General features: G+C 40.6%; 1 long non-coding RNA gene across 1 annotated transcript; it reads right to left on the minus strand.

Annotated features, from left to right (window-relative positions):
* Positions 1-998: 998 nt before the first annotated feature.
* On the minus strand, positions 999-2,595 carry LOC118639206. The gene is made up of 3 exons (XR_004961159.1): positions 2,441-2,595; positions 1,978-2,013; positions 999-1,267 (listed from the first exon to the last, which is right to left on the minus strand). It is a non-coding gene; the product is annotated as an uncharacterized LOC118639206 (long non-coding RNA).
* Positions 2,596-7,988: the final 5,393 nt, after the last annotated feature.

The raw sequence follows: 7,988 nt of genomic DNA on the forward strand, positions 1-7,988 counted from the left end.
GAATTCAATTCCTGGTCAGGACACATGCCCGAGTTATGGGTTCGATCCCCAGTACGGCGTGTGGAGGAGACAGCTGACAAATGTTTCTTTCTCATCAGTGTTTCTTTTTCTTTCTTTCTTCTTTCTTTCTTTCTTTCTTTCTTCTTTCTTTCTTTCTTTCTTCTTTCCTTCTTCTTTCTTTCCTTCTTTCTTTCTTTCCTTCTTTCTTTCTTTCCTTCTTTCCTTCTTTCTTTCTTTCCTTCTTTCTTTCTTTCCTTCTTTCTTTCTTTCCTTCCTTCTTTCTTTCCTTCCTTCTTTCTTTCCTTCCTTCTTTCTTTCCTTCCTTCTTTCTTTCCTTCCTTCTTTCTTTCCTTCCTTCTTTCTTTCCTTCTTTCTTTCTTTCCTTCCTTCTTTCCTTCCTTCTTTCTTTCTTTCCTTCCTTCTTTCCTTCCTTCTTTCTTTCTTTCCTTCCTTCTTTTCTTCTTTCTTTCTTTCTTTCTTTCTTTCTTTCTTTCTTTCTTTCTTTCCATCTTTCTTTCTTTCTTTCTTTTCCTTCCTTCCTTCCTTCCTTCCTTCCTTCCTTCCTTCCTTCCTTCCTTCCTCTTTCTTTCTCTCTCTTTCTCTCTCTCTCTTTCTCTCTTTCTTTCTCTCTCTCTCTCTCTCTCTCTCTCTTTCTTTCTCTTCATTCCCTTTTCTCTCTCTAATATCAATAAAAACATATTAAAAAAAGGAAATGGGGGTGTTTTCTTTATTTTTTTCCAGGCTCTCTCTACATAGACTTGCAATGACCTACATGACCTCATCAAGCCCTGGGCACGTGGTAGGAGGGCTGCATGGTGGGTAAGGAATGAGGTTGACCTCACAGCTTCATGTCTAAGGACAGGGTGCAGACACCACCTCCTCAGCCCACTCTCTTCTTTTTTCCCAATCTTCACTCTCACTAAACATCATCGACGTCAGGAGGGGACATACAGGGGGACAGGCTTCTTACCATTGACCACAAGCTGTAATGGGTCACTGAGATGAGAACACACATAAGGGTAATCGTCGAAGGCACCACAGCATCTGTAGGTTCCTGCCTGAGTGGAGGTAACACGGCCCAAGTGGAAGACAGCCTGATGTTTGTTGTTCTTGTGTGCGGAGCTTTTTCTCTGGATGGTGGGAAGTCCATCTTTCATGAGAATAAATGCCTGAAACTTATCTTTTGAGAAACACAGTAATGTCACATTGTTTCCCGAAGCCACCGCGGTGCCACTCAAGCTCGAGAGTGAGGGTTTTTCATAAGCCCCTGGAAAGAAAGAAGTTTGGTGATAAAGAGGAGGTCACATCCACCCACTGTCCCTTTCTGTTCCCCAAGAGTAGGCAGGGCTCTGGTTTCTGTTCCCTCCATGTCCCGCTCTGAGGGACCCTGTCTCTGCATCATCCCTGACTCCTCCCTAGAGAGAGAGAGAGACTTTGCTGCTTCCTGCTTGTATCTCGGAGCCTGGTTCTCCCCTCTGCAAAGAGATCTCTCCTGGCTCTGTTGCCTGGGTCTCACTCACCAGTCATCACCAGATACAGAGGTTCACTGACCAGGGACCAGTTCCTTCCACTCCTGTAAGAACAGCGGTACAATCCCGATAGGTCTGGTTTTATCTCTGAGATATTTACAGTGTTGCTCTTCCCTGTCACCAATGACTTTGTTCTGTCTCTAAGCTCAGGTCCTTTCATTTTATATATTTCATATGCTTCGGCTTCTGGAGGCCCATCGCACAGGATGGTCACTGGTTTCTTAGACAGAACCATGGATCCAGGCAGACCTTTGATAACAGGTGGAGGAAGATACCCTAGAAGAAGAGGTGATACATTTACAGGTGTATTTGTTTCTCAAACCATTCTCTACACCTTCCTCCCTTACAGCCATGAGGTTAAATGCCGAGACCACTCCTCCCAGATCCCAAGAGAGCTGATATCTGGCCAAACCCTACTCAGTTCTTGAAATATTAAAAGAATACTCACCCTCCTGCACCTGAGTGCTCTGACTTAGATACAACCCTGGAAGGAAACATTGGGTGAGAACAACTCATTTTTTTTTCAATTAAAATTCACATTCAACATTATTTCGTATGCATTTCAGTGGTTAGACAATCATATACTTTATGAAGTGTTTCCCCTTGCTATTTCCAGTACCCACCTGGCACCATACATAATTGCTACAGTATTGACTCTATTCCCTATGCTGTACTTTATATCCCTGTGACTATTCTGTCGCTACCAATCTATACTTCTCAATCCCTTCACACTTTTCACCCAGGTCCCAAACCCCCTCTTCTCTGGAAACCATCAATCTGTTCTCTGTGTCTGTGAGTCTGTTTCTGTTGTGTCTGTTCATTTATAATGGAGAACAGTCCAGTGACATAGAACCACCAGCCTATTCCCTGCAGTGTTGTGTTAGCACCCTGACCCTTCTGCCCAGACTCACCAAGACAGAGCAGAGTGTGAAGAACCACAGCCATGATCCTCAGTCTAGCTGGCCTGCTGGCTTCAGGGATGCTGCTTTTATGAGAAACAGACTTCTCTAAAAGTCAACACAGCAACAGGAAGTGGTGGGAATTGTGATGGCCTCAGTTCTCACTCCTAGAGTGAAGGCATTTTACAACCTCTTCTGGGTTAGTCTTGCAGATGCAACTGAAATTATGAAGATATTACTCATCTGAACCTTCAATCTCTATCAGTCCAGCTGGGTCCGTATATTCTGTCCCCATTCCCTCATGACCATTTAATTTTTTTGTATAAAGTGAGCAGCAGCAGGAAGTTCACAAGTAAAGAACAGGACAGAAGCAGTTCCCAGTCTGAGGTCTGTTCTGAACTACTCTGTGAGCCCATGGCTCCTGCATCTAAAGTTGGAACTTCTGAGAGAAAAATGGTGGTGGAGTGAATGGAAGTCACGCAGACCATCTCCGAAGACCAAATTGGAATTACAACCAAAATAAAGACAAGTCATCAGGAAAAACCAACCAAAGAGCAGCTGGAGAGAACCCTGAATAAAGAAGACCTCAAATCAAGACTGGTAGGAGCTGCGGAGGTTGAGAGACCTTGCTGGGTGCCCATGGGCAACAGCTGAAGACTGTCTTAGCTGTGAGCAGTTCCCTCTGAGAAACCGGAGGTTAAAACCCCAGGCTGGCTCCCCAGCACAGAGTGGTGGAACAGGAAAAGGTGCCCACATAACAGCTGGCCAAGAAAATCATCAGAGCAGAGGTTTTGTCCAGCAGGGAGAGACATGGGAAACACTGGCATTTACCTGAAGGGCCAGTGCACTAAATTACAGCTACATCCACTCGCCAGCAGAGGGAGGGCGGGCTGGACTGGAACCGTGTGAGGAGCTCATGGCACTGGGGAGAGACCTGTAGGGAAGCCATCAGGAGTTCTATGCTGAGTCACTTTCCCCACAGGACAGGAGCCATTTTCCTCAAGGAGCCCCTTCCCAGAGTGGCCATAGCCTGGGGAGAAGCAACTTTCCCTCCCTTGGAATGTAACACCACCTGGCCGGAGAAGTGCAACCTGAGGCTCACAAATAGCCAGAGACGACCTGCCAGCCAGTAGGCAGAGAAAAGGGTCGGAAAGCTTTCAGCTTTGGACCTGGTTCTCAGTGTTGGGGTCATGGTTCTGGGAGTGAGCTGTGAAGCCTGAGGCCTGGATCCCTGCACTGAACCAATAACCCACACTACAGAAACCACTTTCTTCTCAAAACAATTTTAGCCCAGGAAAAGCAATGGCCCCATGTGCTGGGAATCCTCTTACCCTACCCACCTGAGGGATTTTTTCATTAGGCTGAGGGCTGCAACCTGAGGCTCATCAAGTAACTAAGACAAACAGTAAGCCTGCAGGCAAAAACTCTGGGAAAATTTAAAATTTCTTGGCCTGTGACTCTACCCAGGAAAGAAAGAGTAGACATTGGTGTTTAACATGGTCCCTTCCATACTCAGCCAAACCCAGTAGAGGGAGCCACAATTAGCAGAACACTGACACCCACAGGGAAAATTTGGTAGGCTCCAAAACCCACTGAGACAGCCAAAATGGTGAAACAAAGAAACAACTCTCAAATGAAAAAACAAGAGAATTCTACAGAAGAAGGGATAAATGAAATGGAATTAAACAAGTTATCAGAGGTAGATTCCAGAGTAATGATTATGAGGAAGCTCAACAGCATGAGTAAAGATATAGAAACAATAAAAATCAACCAATTGGAAATGAAAGATCACCAAGCAGAAATGAAGAATGACATAGCAGAAATAAAGAACACATTTGGAAGAAATAACCAGCATATTAGAGGAAGCTGAGGATCAGATAAGTAAATTAAAAGACAGAGTAGATAAAAATCACTCAATCAGAGAACCAAAATGAAAAAAACAATTACCAAACAAGAGGACAGTTTAAGATAGCTGTGGGACAACATGAAATATAATAACATACACATCATAGGAGTTCCAGAAGAAGAAGAAAATGACAAGGGTTAGAGAATATATTTGAAGAAATAGTGACAGAAAACTTTCCTAACTTGTTGAAGGAAAAGGGCATACAAGTTCAGGAAGTGAAGAGAGCTCCAAGTAAGAAGAACTCAAGGAGGCCCACACCAAGACACATCATAATTGAAATGCTAAAAATGAAAGATGAGAGAATCTTAAAGGTATCAAGAAAAAAGCAACAGGTTACCTACAAAGGAACCCCCATAAGGCTATCAGCTGATTTTGCAACAGAAACTACAGGCCAGAAAGGAACGGCATGCAGTATTCAAGGCAATACAAAACAAAGATCTGAATCCAAGACTACTTTATCTATCAAGGCTATCATTCAAAATAGAAGGTGAAACAAAGAGCTTCTCAGGAAAAAAAAAAAGATAAGGGAATACATTAAACCTAACTAGCACTGCAGGAAATGTTAAAAGGACTGCTATAATAGGCAGAAGAAATATAGAGAGAAACATAGCCATAATAAATAAAAGTGGCAATAAATAAGTACATATCAATAATAACCTTAAATGTAAATGGATTAAATATTCCAACGAAAAGACACAAAGTAGCTGAATGGATAAGAAAGCATGACTCATATATATGTTGTATGGAAAAATTTTTTCCAAGCAAATGGAAAGGAAAAAAAAGCTGGGGTAGCAACACTCATATCTGATAAAATGCAATTCAAAATAAAGACCACGACTGGAGACAGAGAAGGCCACTACATAATATTGAAAGGATCTATCCAACAGGAGGATATAACCTTTGTAAACATATATGCATCCAATATAGAAGCACCAAAATATACTAAAAACTTCTGGAAGACTACAAAGGAGAAGTTGACAGCAACACAATAATAGCAGGGCACTTCAACAACTCACTGACATCACTGGATAGATCCTCTAGAAAAAAAATTAACAATGCAACAGAGACTCTAAATGATGCACTAGATCAAATGGATTTAATAGATATTTACAGAGAATTACACACTAAAACATCAGAATTCACATTCTTCTCATAGACCATCTGTTAGGACACAAACTAAGTCTCTACAAGTTCAAGAAGATTGAAATCATATCAAGCATTCTCTCATATTACAGTGACATGAAACTAGAAATTAATTATAATAAGAACACTCAAACACATGCTGGCTAAATAGCATGTTATTAAACAATGAATGGGTTATCAAAGAGATCAAGGGAAAAATAAAAAACTTCCGACCTGGAGAGTATTATGCTAAGTGATACAAGCCAAGCAGAGAAAGACAAATATCACATGATCTCACTTATTTGTGGAATATAATGAACTAAACAAACTGCTGAACAAAATTAATCCAGAGACATAGAGGCGGGGTACAGACTGACAAGATTCAGAGGAGTGGGGTTTAGGGGGAAGAGATAAACCACAGAACTTACATGCATATATGCATGGCCAATGAACATAGACAACAGAGCTGGAGATGGGGTGGGGAGAAGGGGAGGAGGGTGTCAATGGGGGAAAAATGAGAAACATCTGTAACAAAAACAAATAAATAAAAAAAAAGTTCCTGGAAACCAATGAAAATGAACACACAACAACACAAAACCTATGGGATGCAGTGAAAGAAGTCCTGAGAGGGAAGTTCATAGCACTACAGGCCTACCTCAAGAAACAAGAAAAATGACTTATTGACTATCTAACCTCACAACTTAAAGAACTAGAATGTAAACAAAAAGAAAAACCCAGAACAAGTAGAAGGAAAGAAATAGAAAAGGTCAGAGTGGAAATAAATTATATAGAAACTAAAAAACATCAACAATAACAACAACAACAACTAATTCAAAAGATCAATGAAACAAAAGGCTGGTTCTTTGAAAAGATAAACAAGATTGATGAACCTCTAGTTAGACTACCAAGAAACAAAGAAAGAGGACCCAAATAAACAAAATCAGAAACAAAATAGGAGAAGTAACAACTGACACCACAGAAATACCAACAATCGTTAAAAAATACTATGAACAATTACACGCCAACAAATTGGACCATCTAGGCAAAATAGACAAATTTATAAAATCACAGTCTCCCAAAACTGAACCGGGAAGAGACAGAAAAGTTGAACAGACCAACGACTAAGGAGATTGAAGATGTAACCAATAAACTCCCAGCAAACAGAAGTCCAGGCCTGGGCAGCTTCACAGGAGAGTTTTACTGAACATTCAAAGAAGAACTAACACCCACTCTCCTCAAACTATACCAACAAATTCAAGAAGAAGGAGGACTTCCAAACTCTTTTTATAAGGCCAGCATAATTCTAATTCCATACCAGGTAAAGACACTACAAAGAAAGAAAACTGCAGGTCAACATTCCTGATGAACATAGATGCCAAAATCCTTAACAAAATAGTAGCAAATTGGATCCAGCAATACATTAAAAAAATTATTCACCATGACCAAGTGGGATTCATTCCAGGGATGCAAGGTACAATACTTGCAAATAAATGTAATACACCACATAAACAAAATGAAAGATAAAAATCATATGATCATATCAATAGATGCTTAAAAAGCATTTGACAAAATCTGGCTCCCATTTCTGATAAAATGCTCAGCAAAGTGGGAATAGAGGATAATATCTCAACTTAATAAAAGCTACTTATGAAAAACCTACAGCCAACATTATACTCAAGGGCAAAAACTAAAAGTCTTTCCCTTAAGAACAGAAACAAGACAGGGATGCCCACTTTTGCCAGTCTTTTTTTTTTTTAATCCTTACCCGAGGACATTTTTTGATATTTTGTTCAGATGGAGTGGGAGGGAGAGAGAGAGAGAGAAACATCGATGTGAAAGGGACACATCGAGTGGTTGCCACCCGCACGACCCAACCAGGGCCGGGGACAAACTGCAACCAAAGTACGTGCCCTTAGCGGGAACCGAACCCAGGTCTCTCTGGACCACAGGCCGATGCTCTAACCGCTGAGCCAAACTGGCCAGTCTTATTTAACATAGTGCTGGAAGTCTTAGCCACAGCAATTAGACAAGAAGAAAAAATAAAAGAGATTCAAATCCTAAAAGAGGAAGTGAAACTGTCATTATTTGCAGATGACATATTGTACATAGAAAACCCTAAAGACTCCATAAAAAATCTACTAGATTTAATAAATGAATTTGGCAAAGTAGCAGGATACAAAATTAACATCAAGAAATCGATGGCATTCTTATACACCAATAACAAACTCACAGAAAGAGAAACTACAAAAACAATCCCATTTATTATTGCAGCAATAAAAATAAGATACCTAGGAATACACTTAACCAAAGAAGTAGAAGACCTGTTTTCAGAAAAGTACAGGATGTTGAAGAAAGAAATAGAGGAAGAAATAAAAAAGTGGAAGCACATACCTTGTTCATGAATTGGAAGAATGGACATTATTAAAATGTCCGTACTACCCAAAACAATCTATAGAGTCAAAGCAATCCCCATTAAAATATCAATGATATATTTCACAGAACTAGAACAAATTGTCCAAAAGTTTATATGAA

This window comes from Molossus molossus, unplaced genomic scaffold, assembly GCF_014108415.1.
Source record: "Molossus molossus isolate mMolMol1 unplaced genomic scaffold, mMolMol1.p scaffold_m16_p_21, whole genome shotgun sequence".
NCBI classification, from domain to species: Eukaryota; Metazoa; Chordata; class Mammalia; order Chiroptera; family Molossidae; genus Molossus; species Molossus molossus.